Source organism: Cavia porcellus, unplaced genomic scaffold (genome assembly GCF_034190915.1).
Source record: "Cavia porcellus strain 051 isolate PalLab524CR breed Dunkin Hartley unplaced genomic scaffold, mCavPor4.1 scaffold_10, whole genome shotgun sequence".
Lineage (NCBI taxonomy): Eukaryota > Metazoa > Chordata > Mammalia > Rodentia > Caviidae > Cavia > Cavia porcellus.
The window spans coordinates 9360010-9377983 of record NW_026947493.1 but is presented as its reverse complement, the minus strand read 5'-3'; the positions used below and the strand labels follow the sequence as shown (position 1 = coordinate 9377983).

Sequence of the window (17974 nt, the reverse complement as noted above, 5' to 3'; positions counted from 1 at the left end):
AATGGACTCTCAGTGTTGTTTTAATTTGCATTTCTCAAATGCCCAGGGATGTTGAGCATTTTTTAATATATTTACTGGTCATCTGTATTTCTGCAACTGAGAAATGTCCATTCATTTCAGATTTGGTTGGATCTTTAAATTTGTGGGGTCTACTTCTTTTTGTTCTTGTTCCAGATATCACTCCTTTTTGGCTGAGGACTACCTGGCAAAAAATTTTCTCCATTCTGTAGGCTGTCTCTTTACTCTGTTAATTGTTTCCTTGCTGTGCAGCCACTTTTTAATTTGAAGTTGTTTTGGTTAACTTGTCAGTGCTGGAACAAAATACCTAAGAATCACAAATTACAAAAGGTTCATTTTAGTTCACATTTATAACCAGCTGGCTTCAAGGCAAAGTGATATGGCAGAAGAGAAACAGTCTATGGCATGGCAGGAAGGAAGCCAAGAGCCTGCCTTTTTTCTGTCCCTTTATATTCCATCTAGTCTACAAGTTTATTAGTTAGTGCTTCCCACTTGAATAAATCCAATGAGCTACACCCAGGATTATGCTAATCCGAGTAAAGGACTAGTCCAGATAGCACACAACCTTAATCCAATATCACCCACCCATGATTCAATTATATCCCATACCTATGAACTCATAAGACTTTGGAGGACATGTAAAGATATAAGGCCTTAATAGATGTGATCCATTTGTTGATTCTTGGTATTTTTTCTTGTGCAACTGGGGCTTTGTTCAGAAATTCTTTGTCTATACTTGTGTTCAAGTGTGTTACCTATTTTGTCTTTCAATAGATTAAGTTTTTCTGTTCTAATGTTTAGATTTTTTATTTAGTTTGGTGTATGATGAAAGACATGGGTCTGGATTCAGTCTTCAGCATGTGGATAGTCACTTTTTCCAGTACCTTTTGGTAAAGAGGCTGTCTTCTAGTGAAAAGATTTGACCCCTTTATCAAAGATAATGTAGGTGAGTGATCTGGAGTTTTCTCTGCATCTTCTATTGTGTTCCACTGATCCAGAAGTCTGGTTTTTGTCTTTGTTTTTGTTTTTGGCTAATACCTTGCCATTCTTATCACTGGAGCTTTATGTATAATTAAAATCCAAAATTGTAATGACCTTTGCCTTGTCCTCATTACTTGCCCAGAATTACTTTTGCTGTTCTAGCTTTCTTTTGGTTCCATATGAGTTTTAGGATTGCTTTCTCCAGTTGTATAAAGAATGCTACTGATAATTTTATTGGGGTTGCATTAAATCTATGTAATAGTTTTGGAAGTGTGGCCATTTTGACCATACTGGTTTTGTCTATTCATGAACATAGGTTGTCTTTCTATTTTCTTATATCCTCTTCAGTTTCCTTTTTCAGAATGCTATAGTTTTGTTGTAGAAGTTTTTTACTCCCTTGATTAGGTTAATTCCTGAGTATTTCATTTGCATGATGCTATTTTATCGCTTGGTGTGTTTGTTATTGGCATCTAGGAGTGGTCTTGATTTTGGGTGCTTACATTGCATCCTGTTTTACTATCAAATTTGGTTATTAGTTGTAGCAGTTATTTACTATGTAGAGGATCATATCATCTGCAAAGAATAATTTAACTTTTTCATTCCCTATTCATAGCCCTTTTATTTCTTCCACATGTATAATTATTGTAGCAAAAGTTTTGAAAACTGTCTTGGCCCAAAGTAGGGAGAGCAAACATCCTTGTATTATTGTTTTTGATTGTAAAAGGAAAGCTTTCAGTTTCTCTGTGTTTAGTGTTATGTTGGCCATTGGTTTGTCTGTCATAGATGGCTTTTTCAGATTGAAATAAAGTTCTTTTATTTCTATTCAGGGTATTGAGTAGGAATGGATGTTGGTTTTTGTCAAATGCCTTTTTTGCATCTATTGTGAAGATCATGTGATTTTTGTCCTTGTTGCTGTTTGTATGACGCATTACACTTATTGATTGGCATATGTTGAACCATCATTACACCCTGGAATGAATTCTGTGTGGTCATGATGTATAATCTTTTTGATGATTTACTGTATTCTATTTGCCAGTGTTTGATGAAGGATTTTTATATCTGTGCTCATTAAAGAGGTTATTCTATGTTTTTCCTTTTTTGTTGAGTTCCATTTATAGAATTATGGTAATGACTTTAGAATGTATCTTCCATTTTGATTTCATTAAATTGTAGGTAGAATATTGATGTTAGAAAGTTGTTGTATAATTCAGCAGTGATACCACTAGGACCTGGGATTTTCTTAGTGGATAATTTATTATTTAGTTTCATTGACTAATACTGGGTTTTTAGGGATTTTTATATCCTATTGGTTTAGCTTTGGTAATTCATATGTATCTAGGAATTTATCCATTTCTTCTGAATTTGCCATTTTATTAGAGTACAGGTTCTGGATATGTATATTCTAAGGCAGTGTGTTTCTCAACTTTGGAGTTGTATTCATGGTTTTTTGCTCTAGGAACAAAATGTCTGACACATACACCTTCAAGGAGGAAATGATTTATTTGGCTTATCATTTCAAAGGTTTCAGTTTGTAGTCAGTTCACTCTGAGGCAGTACCATCATGGTAGAGGGGTGTGATAAAGGCATAGCTAAGAACCAGAGAGAATAAAAGGGAGCCTAGCTGAGAAGGAGTGGGAGACAAGAATGCATGTGTCTAGATCGCACTGCCAGTGACCCAGCCTGACTACAAATTAGGCCCCTCTCAGAGTACTTTCAGCTATAAACTCACCAACAGACTGACTCACTAACGAATTATCATCCTTACAGTCAGTTACTTTCAAAAACCCGGTCTCATAATGCCTTTTCTAGGGTGATTTTATTCAAACCATAGCAAGAGTATTGACATTTTAAACCAGTTCTTCATTTTGAGAAGTTGTGTGCATCCTGGACTGAGCCTTTCCTGTTAGAGCCATGCTTTTCAGTCTTTCTATGGGCCTTTTGTATGACTGGGGTTCTCTGAGGCAGCACCTTTCAGCTTTCTGGTATGTTAACAGTTTTACAGTTATAACCCTTATTTCCTCTTTAATCTTATTTATCTATATGGTCCTAGTTTTGATCTTGCTCAAAAGCAGTATCTTAATATTAACATCATTTGATAACTGGAGAAGCTTAGAATAAGAAAAATCACATTTTCAAGTCCACCAAGTTTGAACACATTTATGTTTATCAAGCTCTTTACTTTGCTTTGCCCTTCTTCCATTTTACTGTAAATAACAAGAATATAAAGCAGGATAGTAACTTTTAGACCCTCTATCTGCATGTGTGCTAGGCTAGATCACCTAGTCTGTGGAATACATCTTTCAGTGTTTATACAGCTAAAGGCTGCCATGTTGTCAGACTTTCTACCACTACATATTGCAGATCCTTTGCTTTCATTTTTTTATTATATTTTCCCCATTTTCTTTTAATCCTTGTAATGGTTTATGTCAGTTTGACTCCCAAGCCTCATGAATTATGAACTCAACCAAATGTAGCATTTGTGAATGGTTCATTGTGTAGTGCTCAGATTGGTGATGTGAGGGCTACACCTGCCTTGGGATGGAGCCAGCGTAAGATGCAACTGGAAGAAAGTGTCTTTCTCTTGCCAGTTCATGCCTTGCTGTTTTCAGCCAACCATTCATGGCAAACCACCATGCCACCCCTTCTTGCAGCTAGCTGAGTATGGACTAAAACCTCCAACCTGTAAGAAATAAACCTTTCCTTCCCTAACTTTGCGTGTCAGGTATTTTGTCTCAGCGAGGAGTAAAAAGTAACTAAGACAATCCCTCATTGGGAGTTTCCTCCTGCCCTGTCTTTACCTAACAGTCTCTTTTATACCTTTTGATCCTTAACTGAAACTCTCCTAAAAGTTCTTCTACCCAAGTCCTCTATTCCTTTCTGTAGCACATTTAAGTTACTGTTTCTAATGACATTTTAGTTTCAGATTTCAAAACATCCATTATTTATCTTTTGGTATATAAATAAATCAACCAAAATTAGTGGCTTAGAACAATATTCATTTATTATTTCATAGTTGTTGCAAAACAGCATAGAAACAGCTTAGCAGGGAATGTCTGTCTTAAGAGTCTGATGTGAAACTGGAGTTTCAGGTATGACAGTTTGACTAGGATTGGAGAGAATTCATACTATTTCCTACTCATGTGGATCTTTCCATGGAACAACCTAACTGCCCTCCTTTAGGGAAAGTAATCTAAGAAAGGGAATGAAGAAGAAGCTGTATCATTTTTATTTCATAACCTCACAAGGAGGTATAACAAAGGATTTGCAGATACAGTCTGCATGTTCCTTTTCCTGTGCCTTTCCAGTGATCTTTCCCATTCTATCCAACTGAAAGTAAAGTGTATATAGGCACCTACCAAGTGTGTGGTGAGTACATTTTGTGTTCATGTATAACTTCCACTTTCATTCTTTGTTACCACAGCTAACTGAAGAGGAAACTGGGAAATTAGATCCAACTAGGTTCCTAGAAAGAACAGGTAACAGTTTTAATTGAATAGAGAGAATGGCAAAATCATCCACACAGGAAGAAAAAGGACTTTATGTACCTGTTTCTATCTATGTCCAATTGTTCTTCCTGCAGTTTAGGTTTAACTTTTTAGTTTTATTTAACAAAACAATAAGCCATAGTAAAATAATTCTTTCTGGTGTTTCATATGAGGGAGTAGTCATAAGCTCATTTTAAATTTTATATAAATGCTTCTTTTGACTTTCTATTTTTGAAATGTAGGCATAACATCAGTTATTGTTTCTTCAAGTCCTTTTGTGCTGCTTTGTTCTAGTGCCTGATTATAAACCCTCAACAAGGTCTCTTTTTTTTGTTTTGTTTTTTCATTTTTATCGGTACCAGGGATCGAACTCATGACTGCCTGCTTTCAAGGCAGGCGCTTATGCCGCTGAGCTAAATCCCCAACCCCCAATCTGAGAAATTCTTCATTGCAGATGTCCCAAATATTTGTCTGACTTCCCTTTATTGTCTGTATTACGATAGATCAATAGTTGAATGTCTTTCCTACTATCCCCTGGAACCTGGGTTCCAGGTTATTGGGTGTTCATCTGCCCCTCATCTCCCACTTCCTGATTCATTTCCACACACTGCAGACATAATGAGGAAATATCTAAAAGCAATTTATGTCATAGAATGGTCTATTTGTTGTGAACTGTCTTGTGTGGCAGAAGGAGCATGCATTCTATCATTAGTAGACCTTAGTGTCATCAGTAACCACGAATATCCATGAAACAACAGAATTGAGTAAAATTTTAAAATCAGCACAAACTGGATTTCAAAGTACTTAAAAATTGAAGAAAAAATTTTCTAATTCAAGTATTTTAGATAATAAAAGGGAGAAAATTATAATTTTATCATTTTGTGACTGCCAATCAGTAGATATAGGCACCAACAAGTGTAGTTGTTAGTGTCACATAAGGAGAGAGAAGCTTACAGTATGTGCTGCGTGAGGAAAGTACAACATAAACTGCTTTGGTTATGAATGACTTCATTTTAAACCGCCCCAGCGCTTAAAAGAATAACTGTGTTGTTAGTTAATCTACAACTTTGACAAGGTTCAACAAAGATGGCTCATCTCTGTTCCACACAGTGTTGATGGGGGCATCTTGAAGACCAGGGGATGGAATTATCTGTCGGCTACCCACTCACATGTCTGGTTGTTGAGGCTGGCTCTAAGATGAGTACTTTCCTGAATTTTTGGCTAGAGCATTCCACAAGACTTTTCCATGTAGCTGCTTAACTTTTCTCACAGCACAGCTGCTTGTTTTGGAGGGTGGCTTAGAAAAAAAGCCAGATATAACTTGTGTCATAGAATTACTTCTGCATTTAGTTTGTGACAAACTTGTCAGTAAGCCTAGCAAATATTCAAAGAAATGGAAATCATTCTTCCATCTTTTTATGGGCATTTGGGAGCATATTCTCAAGTCATTATACTTTAACTTTTGAAGAATCTTGCTGAAAAGTTGAACTAGAATCTGGTTAAGTCTTGAGATCTAGTTACCAATATATAGAAAATACAAGAGGAGAAGGAAGTATTAAATAACACAGTGGAAGTATGATAAATACAATTCAGAATTTGGAAGTTTCTACAGGATTAAAAACTCTGATTTTTTAAAAAATACATTTCAAGAAAAAAAGGACAAATCTACAGAGTCAAAGTATCTTAAAGGCACATCAGTGCATTAATAGATATTGAGAAACATTAACAAATTTAAGTGGATTGCCAGCTATTTCTTAGATTTTGAATATCATTAAAATTTTTATAAAAATACTGAAATTTAAATATTGACTAGATTAAGTAATGGATTATTTTTATTAGCAATGGTATTATAATGGTGCTATAGTTACATTTTCAGAGTTCTTAACTTTTAGATATACAGTATACATTATAATATGTACAGTGCTATCTGATATTGTTTTTATGTATTTGATAATTATATTTTAATATAATTGTGATCCTTTACATCATGGATATTCTAATTTTCAATTATATGTTGACAAATTATAATTATGTATCTTTGTAAAATGAGATACTAATGTAGTACAGAATGATTAGCAACTATTTTATCTCAAAATTTGAGGTTTTTTATGATGACAACTTTTAAGATTTACTCTTACTGGCATTAAAATATTTGGTACTCAAATTATTAGCTATATTCACCATACTGTGTAATAGCTCTAAAAATAAACTTACTCTTTTTTGAGGCTTTTCACCCCTTAATGATCATCTCCCCATTCCTCCTACCCTGCCTGTGTTAATCACTGCTCTACAGTTTGGTTTTATGAGTTCTATTGTTTTAGAGTACACATATAAATGAGAACTTGCAGTATTTGTTTTTCTGTTTTGCTTTATCAGTTAGCATGTCGTTTACTGGTTTCATCTATGTCTCTTTGAATGTCAGGATTTCATCCTACTTTTAAAGACTGAATAGTATTCCATTTAATCTTTTTTATAATAGTCATTCTTTCCATCAAATTGTTAGAGTTCTACATTTTGAATATCAGATGTAAGACTTACAATTCTATATGTTGTCTCTATATTCCTGTTTCTTTTGATATGAGAAGGATTTTATTTATTTATTAGGTGTTGAGAATTAACCCAGAGCCTTATACATACTAAGTGTAAACTCTACCCCTAAACTATACCTTTAAGCTCCCAAAGCGTTATTTGCTTGTTTGTTTGTTTCTTTGTGTTTACTTGAGATAAAGTCTCACTAAGTTGCCCAGGCTAGACTTGACTTGTGAGCTTCCTGATCAGGCTTTCAGAAAACATGTTCTACCATGTTCAGATCCAGAAACTTGGATTTTGTTGCAATCTTGTTTTTTTGTTTTCACTGTTGTGGCCTATGCTTCTGGGATTAAATCTAAAAATATCATTACCCACTCCAGTGTAGTTTTCTTCTCTCTTCCAGTGGCTTTGTGGTTTCAGGTTTTAAGGTTAACTCTAATCTATTTTGAGTCACTTAGCATGACATAAGAGTCCCCCCCCCTTTTTTGCAGATAGATAACCAGTTTTTCCAGCATCATTTATTGACAAGACTTTTTTTCCATTGTAGGAGGTGTGACCAAAACACAGGATATGTTTACATTTTAAAACATTTATTGCTGTAAAAGACATATTGCTATCAATCTACCTCAACCTCCCTCCTTTCCTCTCACTTTGAACACATTTTATCTCTTTGTTTTTGCCACTTTCTCAAGCAGTACAGAAATCCTTTCTCTTAGAGAGCTTTACTTGTACTGTCATGGCTACTTCAGTATCCTCAATCAATTCAAAATGTTTACAGTCATCGTCATTTTGACTTGAAGTTACAGATTATCATACACAGTGAATAAGGCAGATGAAGACACACTATAATGTGTTTATGAACCCGTCTTTCTTTGGAGGGCACTCAGCAGCAGCATTCACTGATTTTTTTTTTTTAATTATACCTTATAAAAATACGAAAGAGGACTTTCAGAGCTGTTTCAAAAAGTGGAAAAACAGTGGGATAAATGTCTTTAAAGTGAGGAAGAGTACTTCGAGGGAATTAATGTCAATATGTCTTACTGTAATAAAGTTTTTAAAAATTTAAACACACACTATATCTTTTGATCATCCTTTGTATATTCTTGGCATCTCTATCAAAAATCAGTTGACCATGAATATGTTTGTTCTTTTCTGTATTTTTTGTTCTCTTGCATTAGTTGATGTACGTTTTTATACCAGTGTCATCCTGCTTTGTTGTTTAGTTTGAAAATAACTGGTTTGATACCTCCAACTTTATTCTTTCTGTTCCTGATTGCCTTGACTGAGTTATTTTTTGGTTCCATGTGAATTTTTGGATGAGGGCATTTAATATAGATTGCATTGGATATATAGGTTGCTTTGAGTAGGATGGTCATTTTAACAAAATCCTACAATTCATAAGTTCAGGATACCTTTCCATTTATTTGTGTCCTCTATAGTTTCTTTCAGAATGCTTTATATTTTTTGACATATAGAGCTTTCTCTTCCTTGTTTATCCTCAGTTACTCCTTTTCGGCAACAGACACCCATATCATAATTTTCTGATGAAAACATTTACTTAACAAAAGGTTAGCCAGCTGTGTGTCTCAGTAGCTGTGCTGGGGGAGTACAAAAATCAATGTATGTGTTCTCAACTTGGTAGATGAACAACAGATGTATGCACAAGAAGTGCGTTTTTGCCCACCTTATGCTTTTATGTTACATTTTGTGTAATCATTTTATTATTAAATGTTTTCCTTTAATTTTTCTTGGAGAATTAGCCCAACTCAGTACAATGTTTCATGGAAATCCTGTTTTACAATTTTGAGAGGAGTTCGAGAATGAGTCATCAGGTAGCTCAGCTACTCATCATTAACTTGGATCATGAAGTGTCATGGTTTATGTCTGTGTTCCCCAGGTCTCATGAGTTTGCATTGTGTATTTGTGATTGGTTCATTGTCTAGTGCTTGGATTGATGGTGTCAGTGCTCCACCCACATAGGGTTGGAGCCAGGATGTGATGTAATGGCAGAAGAAGGTGTGTCTTGCTCTTTTCTGGTTCCAGCTTGCTGTTTGCAGCCACCATGAAAGGCGGCCCAGCCATACCCACCTGCCTGGGAGCCAACTGAGTGTGGACTGAAACCTCCAAAAACTGTAAGAAATAAACCTTTCCTTTCCCAATTTGGGCATCAGATATTTTGTCTCAACGACAAGCATAAAGTAACTAAGACATGAAGTAAAGAAGTTATGGCAGTGACACAAGAAAGATACAACAGAAGTACACAATGAAGACCTTGATTTAGATGAGGATGAAAACAGTAATGCAAATATTTCACTAGTCAAAATGCTACAAAATGATTACTAATACCTCAATGATCCAATGTCAGAAAATGTTATTAGATTCTTCCTGGGGTGAAATCTATTGGATAGAATGCCAGCACTGCAATTCAATTTTGGAAATTGTTTCTAATGGATGATAAGCTACAAGAGGTTGTGAAATACACTAATAATGAAGTACAAGTAAAATAGTTTATATGCAATAGTAATACTCAAAGATACATTTATCTTGGCACCTTACTATTTGAACTAAAAGTCTTCATAGCAAGACTTTATCATTCTAATTGTCAGAATCTGAAGAATTATGGAGAAGTGACAGATGCAGCATTGAGATTTTTAGAACAATAGTGACACTGAAGAGATTTACTATATTTCAAAATTGCCTATATTTTGAAGACAAAAAGACCCACCAAGAAAGAAAAAAATGGGACAGTCTGGCTACTGCTTGCTCATTTTTTGAAAGTCTTGTTTCAAATTATTAAGCACTTCCTCTTTCAGGGCCAGGGATTTAGCTCCACAGCTCAAGCACTTGCCTGGTGAGCACAAAGTCATGGGTTTGATCCCGGTATTCCCCCCCCCCCCAACAAGCAATTCCTCTATCATCCAAATACGTGCCAATTGATGAACAATTTGCATGATTTCATGCTTGTAGCTTTCAGCAATATATGCCAAATAAACCTTCCAAATACGATATAAAATATATGCCCTTATAAATACAAAGACATTCTACACCTTATTTATCCTGAAATTTAGCGACTAGATCTTTATTCTTGCACTAATAATCTGTGTAACATTGTGAACAGACTTGTTGCACCTATTTCAAAAAGCAAGCAAAATTTCACATTGGAAAGTTGGTTGTAGTTACCTGTTGATGTTACATTTGCTAACAGAACACCAGTTGACCAGCACAGAAACTACTTGCAATAACAGAGCAGAGATTCCTGACAAAATATTATAAGTTCACAATAGGGAAATGTATAATACAGTCTTTGGATTTCAGAAAAATAATATTGGCCTCCTATATGGCAAAGAAAAAAAAAGCAGTATTGATACTGTCAGTGTTATAGAATGATATTAAATTCATAGTGAAGCTGGACATGGTGTTGCATGCCTGTTATCCTGGAACTCTCGAGGCCACAGCAGGAAGATCTGTGACATTAAGAGCTGATACTACATAGTGAGTTCAAGACTAGCCTGGACTGCATAGCAAGACCCTTTCTCAAAAAACAAAGCCAAAAACAAAAGGAAAGAGGAGGGAATTGATAGTGAATCCTCAACAACAAATGAAGCCAGCAATGGTCACATTTTACAACTAAACAAAAGGTGGAGTAGATGCCCTTGATGAGTTATGCAGCTACTATGACGTCACTTGAAACACAATGCATTGACCAATGGTTATGTTTTACGGGGTCCTAAACTTGTCAACCATAAATAGTTTCATACTTTACAAACAAAATAACAAGCATAACATATCACAGAGAAATTTTCTTAGAGGATTGGGACTGGAATTTATAAATGATCAATTATAACAGAAGAGCAACATGTATCTGCCTCAAAAAACTCCACAAAGAGGGACCAGTAAACATTACATGAATCTCCTAAGAAAACAGGAAGACCAAGCAAGATGCAAGTATAACCTACCAAAGGAGACAGGAAAACTAAACACATATGCTATCAAGGTAAACAGTACTTGCATATGGAACATGCTGGTTGCATGTGAGAAAATTGTCTTATGTATGATAATTTAAAGATTTTTTTAAAGAGGGTAAAATTAAAACAAAACAGCTCATAATAAACCAATTTAAGAAACACAGATTTCAAAGCAAGGCCACTGGAGATCTTCACTCTCTATTATATTGTCTCTTGTTTTCTTTCAAATAGCTGCCCATATCTTCACACATAGTGAATTCATGCTGAACAAAATAGTGTTAAACTGATCAGAACAGGATGATGAAAGTATTTTAGGTCTTCAAGACCAGACAATAGGGAAATCAACAATGGCTGCCATCATGTCTCTCGTTTTCTTTAAAATAGCTGTCCATATCTTTACATATGTTGAAATTAAACAAAAGAAAACAGACTAATATCACTCTGAACAGAGAATAATAGCATTGCTAGATTTTATATCATGACGCTATGGAATTAGCACTGGATATCTTAGTGTCTCTTTTTCTTCAGAGTATCTGTTCATTACATCATACATTATATAATCTATTCTTGTAAACTATAAGTTCTGTGCATGCATGAGTCTACATGTACACCTATCCTTTCTGTATTAGAAGAAAAAAAAAGACAAGAAAAAATTTCTAGAAAAACACGATACAAAAAAGACATACAAAACCACAGTACTAGGTGATCTACATTAGTTATATGTAGAATTGTCTGTATCATCAGGCATAGTATAATTAAACATAGCAGTACATAGCGATATTGATTAAAAACAAAACATTGGAGACATTATAGATCTTCAAAAGCATTAATAATCAAACCAAGTAGGTATCCTATTGAATCTTGTCTTCACAGTAGTTGCCTCTACTCTCAGACATGGTACTATCAAGCATACAAGATTCAAATAAAGTCAGTCAAGACAAAACAACAGTCTAACAATCTGATGCAAATAAGATAAGTCATAGTGGAATAGTGTAAGTAATACAGGGCTTCAGATTAAGTTAATAGGAAATTAAGGATAGTTACTGCGGTATATCCTGCTATTTTTAGGATAGCTGTTTGTGCCCTCAAATCTAGTATGAGTAGATAGACTGGAACAGAATAAAACCAAACTAATCAGAGTGAAAAGGATAATGTAGCTTTTAAATCCTGATACATTATTAACAATGACCTCTGCCTTCCTTTTTTTAGACAATTCCTCCTTTTTCACTTTCTCAGGGTGCTTTGTACATTTTGGGTCCCACTAACTCCTTTAGTTTTTAGATTAGGGTGGCAACCCGCTATCTACCTAAGTGATTCTGAACCTTTTTACCCCTGAGCTTGATCTTAAGCTGTATTCCTTCCTTATAGCTGAGTAGTTCTCCACTGCACAAAAGCGTCATGACTTTCCAACCTATTTGCAGCTGCTGGATGAGCGTCCCTATTTCTTTCTGGTTCCCTGTCACGTAGTACATTATTTTTTCATCTTTGATTTTCAGTTCATTAACCCTCTTTCAGGCTGATTATATTTCCTATTCAGAGCATCCCATGATGAACCATACCTCCTGATCTACTCTGCCTGCATTTCTTTTTGTTAGTATATCAAGACCATCTGTGTTCAAGATTATAGCCAACTTTCTCTGCTTCATCTCTGTTATGCTATTTTTTGGCCGTTGGTTGTCTGCTTTTCTCCTTGATTACACTGTCTTCCCCATTCATTGAGACCTCTCTGCCACTGTTCCTGGAATCCTGGTGATTTTTTCTCTCTCTTTAGAATGTTTTTCAGTATGTTTGTAGGTCAGATTGGTGGTCACAAACTCCCCCAGTTCCTCTCTGTCATAGAAATATCTTGTTTCTCCATTAATTTTGAGAGAACGTTTTGCAGGATACTTTAATCTGAGTTGGAGGTTATTTTCTCTGAGGGCTCGGAATACTTCACTCCAAACCCTTTTTGATTTGATGATTTGTGTCAAGAAGTCTGCCGTTTTGATGGGTTTTCCTTTATAGGTGATTTTTTTTTCTCTGACTGCTTTTAATATTTTGTTCTTGTGATGAATTTCTGGGATCTTGATTATTATATGTCTGAATGTAGATCTGTTTTGGTTGTAGCTGGCTGGAGTTCTGTAGGAGTCATATATCCGAAAATCATTTCCTTTTCCTATGCTTGGGAAGTTTTCCTTAATTATTTTTGTGAATAGCCTTTGTATTTCATTTGTGTTTACCCCTGCTTCTTTGCTCACATTTTTTATTCTTAAGTTATAGATCCTCTTGTCATCTTCTAGACTTTGTATTATTACTTCCTGGTTCCTTGTTATTTTTAAGAGATCTTTCCTTTTGCAATCATACATTGCAAATTTGTCTTCAAGTTTTGAAAGTCTAACTTTAGTTTCTTTCAAGCAATTTTGCCAGCTTTCAATAGAATTTTTAATTTCCTGTTAATCTCTTTGGATCTGTTTCATGTATTCTAGATTGTGTTTATATTCTTCATTAAAGGTTTCTCTACTTTTTATGGGTTCCTCCATTCTTCCTTCTATGTCTTCTTAAGAGGTACTTAGCATTTCTTTTATTAATCATCTTATATCTTGCTTAAATTGAATTAGAATTTCAGTTTTAAGTTCATCTATGAGGTTACAAAGGTATTTCCTTAAATCTGCTGACACTGTGTCCAGTATTGCATGTTTGCTGCCCTCAACTCTTCTGCATTTACCTCTCCTGGACTTGTTTTCACTGGGTCAACAGTTGGAGACTTTTTCTTGTTTCTTTCTCTTGTCATGTTTCTGGTTTCTTTCAGACAGGTGTATGGTGGAGGTCTCAGGTCCTTCCTGTATTGCTTATGGTTTTTGTGAAGTGTGTTGGCTAGGGGATTGCTGCCCTCTCCAGTTTGCTGTTGATCTATGAGGTGCACACAGGGATGATGTGGGCTGGCTCCTCTCCTCTAAGCCAGTGAACCAGCGAGTGCCTTCACCACATTAGTCTGTTCTTTGCGGATGACACAGGTTAGGGACAGTTTCATTCCTGGCTATTGGGTCCCAACCAGGGGCATGACCCAGCCCAAGCAGATCCCACCTGTCCGCCTTTGCAGGAGCAGCTGGCTAACACCACTGCGGTTCCGGCTTCAGGCCCTTCCTGCCCAACTCCAATATGTCGTCCACTGGTGACCCCATCCGCAGGACTGAATTCCTAGCACTCACCATGGGTTAGTGCAGATTTCCCTGCCAGTTCCATGCTCTATTGCAGCGCATCCTCCCACCAAGGGCCTTGGGCTCACCAAGCCTTGATTTCAGCATGACCATGACATCAGCACAACCGTGAGTCATCCAAGGCACCCAGCACAATGCAAGACCACTCCAATGAGCATGCATCTAGCTCCAGCCTTCCACCCACAGTTTTTCTTTCTTTCCTTCTTTTTTCTTTTTCCTCAGTTTTCCTGGGTTGTGAGAATCCCTCTGTTTTCATCTGGTCTTCTCCATGGTGTTAGATTCTAGGTTCTGAGTTGTTTTTCTCAGAGAGGCTCTCTACTGTGCTACCTATCAATCCTTCATCTTCCCACAGTCTCCATAAAGATTATTTTTGCAGTAGAGTTATATTTGTATTCTCCTTGTAGTTCACATACAAATTTATTTCTGTTGTTATTGTCTAGATTTAGTAAGCAAATAAGCAGTTGATGTTGAAATGTTGATGTTTATTTTTTTTCTACATACTCAGTACTTATTTAGTATTCTATTTCATTGATATTTTGAAATACCCATTATATAATATAAGAACCTCCTGACAAAACAGAAAGACCGGAGAGATGACAAGTATGTCCTGCTAAAAAAATACGTAAACAAAACACACGTGCTATCTGTGTAAGAAATACTTGTATAAAAACAATACATATGTGAAGACTGTGGGAGGTGTGATAATTGAAGTAAAAATTATTCTTATGGTAGGATTTTGTTTGTATTTTCATTGTAGTTCACATAGGAATTTATTTCTTTTGTTTGTTAGATCTTATAAGGAAACAAACTGTTGACATTGAAATGTTGTTTATTCTAAAATTAAACATTTTATTTTCCTTTTAAGTACAAAATGCATAATATAATAAAATATAAGTAATTCATCAGTAGAAATACTCCTAAAAAATAAATGCAGGTGTTATACATCCATTTAATGCCCCATTTTTAGTAAATAGCATGACATTCCACATTTATTTCTTAGTGTTTTTTATAACTAATATAAATGTGATTTTTCTTCTTTACAAGTATGCTATTAAGATGAGAAGCAGTATGGGCTTTTGGTAATTTGTATTATTTTGTAGTATATATTATTTCTTTAATTCCTTCACATTTCTGAGCAACTACTAATCAATAGAGTTAATCCTAAAATTCTCCATCAAGAAAAATGTAGGACTTTGTGGGGGTGGGGCTCTGAGTGTCATCACAGAATATTTCTTTTTGCTGTCCTTTGTGTTCTGAGTCCGATCATCACCTCACAATCCCATTTTCATTTGATGGCCAATCATAAAAATAGCTTTTCTTACTTATTTATGATTATAACAAAACTTGTTTTTTAGTCCAGAGTTAGTGTGATTGAAAATAGTAAAATTTTGTTTTTTGTTGGGTATCTTGGATTGAATGAATCCTGAACTTCTAGTTCTATTTCTGATTTTCTTCTTTACGTAGTGTTTTCTGAAGTTTTAAATCTTTTTTAGTTTTTCGGCATGAAATTTTTTAATATTGTTGAGTTTTCAAAAATCTCAATAATTGTTGATCCACCTTGGTTCAATATAGTAGTCTGTGTTCTTTATTATTGTTTCACATAAAACAGTTCTTGGGCCTGGGATTTAGCTCAGTGGCTTAAGTGCTTACCTGGTAAGCACAAGGTTGTAAGTTTGATCCCTTATACCACTAAAACAAAAAAGTATAGTATTCAAATAAAACATTTCTTTTTCAGCACTGTTCAGTATCTTCCTACCTTATTTATTTGATGCTGTGGAGTCTTCATGAGAATTTAAGAAACAAGTAATATTTTCCTTAAAAGGATATCATGAAATTTCATAAATTAGTACTTCAGCATTATAGAGTAGAATTGTAGATGTTGTGTACTTGCATGAATATGTTATGTCTGCCTTATATACATTTTTAGTTGATTGGGTTTTTGCTAAAAATGGGCAATTTAAATTATCTGTATTTTAATTCTTGTAGATCTCTAACTTTTAATTTGTATGTGGTTAGTGTGCATTTAAGTGAAAGTATGCATCAGTATATAATTCACATTTTTAGTAGTTAGATGTTAAGCTCTTACCACATTGTTCATGGGTATTTGTTCCCAAGTAAATTAGTTTGCAAAACTTTCTATTGTGATCCATTCATGTTGCAAATGCTAAATTGTTTTTATTATCAGTTTACAAAGAAAATTTTCAAATATGATTGGTAGGCCAGGTGATTAACTTTAGAGAGAGGGATACATTTAAGTCATATAAATGAAAAAGAGGAAGAAATTTCGTTTCTCAAAAGTACTACTATATTGTTACTTTAATGGCTGAGTTGCCTGCCCCTAGTTTATGTATAACAGTTTAGAAACCACTTATCTATCTTTCTTTCATTCTGACTTTGCTTTGATATGTTTGACTTTCTAAGGCTTTGGTAAATGTCTTTTGTTTCACATATCATTTAATGTATTTACATGTATATCATTCTTATTTTAGTCCACTTGAAATCTTTCTAGAACTTCTTTGTTTTCCATGATGTATTAGGTATATTTTGAACTATCTTCAGGTTAATTTTGCCTTTTTTGGAAGAAGTCAATTTGTGCACTTCTACTTGAACTAGCATTCCTGGGTAGGGAGTGTTTGGATGGCCATTGCATTAAGGTGGGTGCAGAGGTGTGGAGTCACCTTGACCAAGTCCTTAGATTGCTGATTGGCTCCCCAAACAGGCTTCCTTGCTACTTTTGAAAAGATAAAAATTCTAGGTCTGGTGACAGTTGCATATGAAAGTGAATTTCAAGCAAAAATTAAGTGAACAAATGCAAATAAAGTGGAACTCCATTCATCTTAAGAATTAGTTTCAGAGACAATGTGTGTCATCAGTCTCTAGCATGATCACTCAGAAACCTAGCCTAAAACAGAGACAGTTAAAACTCTCATAAAGAGCCAATCCAGGATCAGAATGAAGCAGAAAGCACTTCAGATTTCCAGAAAGAGAAAGCAGAAGCCTTCTATATAAAGGGAGGTAAAGCAAGTACTATTCCTTTAATATTTATTTATTTAGGTACTTGGAATCGAACTCACAATCTTGCACTTGCCAGGTAGGTGCTATGCCACTGAGCTAAATTCACGGCCCATATTATTCCTTTCTAAAGGACTTCAGTGAGGAATATTTTTCTGTTTCAGTAATACCACTTGGCTTTATGCTGTAGGTTGTCTTTTCTGTTTTCTTGTATTTTCTCTCCCTCCCCACTTTTTTATTTCTAGAGCCAACTAATGTACCTTTTCATTATTTACCTAAAGTACTATTACTCATTGCTTAATAATAACTTTTATTTCTGAACATCCACTACTTTTCAGATACTGTTCTCACTGTTTTCATGTAATTTCATCTTGGTCACAATACCAGTATCATTAGCCAGATTTAATAGACGAAGCAGTTTATAGTATCTTGCTCAAAAACACATAGCTGATATAATGCCACATGAATTTGCTACTTGTCAGGCTTTTCTCTTTGGGTTTGTGAATCTTTCACTTCTCTTCATTTTATTGAATGTCCTTTCTGTGAACTTTCTACTTTCAGACTTACTTCTACTTAGAATCCTAAACTCTTGTTTATCACTTCACTGTTCAAAAACTTAGAAACACTGAATTGTTTCCTTGGTTGTAAATTCAATATTCAGAGCTCTTCCCAGATTTGCTGCACCTTTTCTTCTTCCATACTGTTGTGCCCAACTGGCAGTACTTCATGGAATTCTCTTTTCCTTCTGATTACTAATCACTCTGCATTGCTGCACAGTTGAATTATT

At 35.1% G+C, this 17974-nt stretch overlaps 1 protein-coding gene across 9 annotated transcripts in view; it reads left to right on the top strand.

The window, feature by feature from the left end:
• Tbc1d5 (TBC1 domain family member 5) overlaps positions 1-17974 on the top strand; it is a 615865-nt gene that overhangs the window by 353665 nt on the left and 244226 nt on the right. The gene's annotated exons all lie outside the window — the stretch shown is intronic.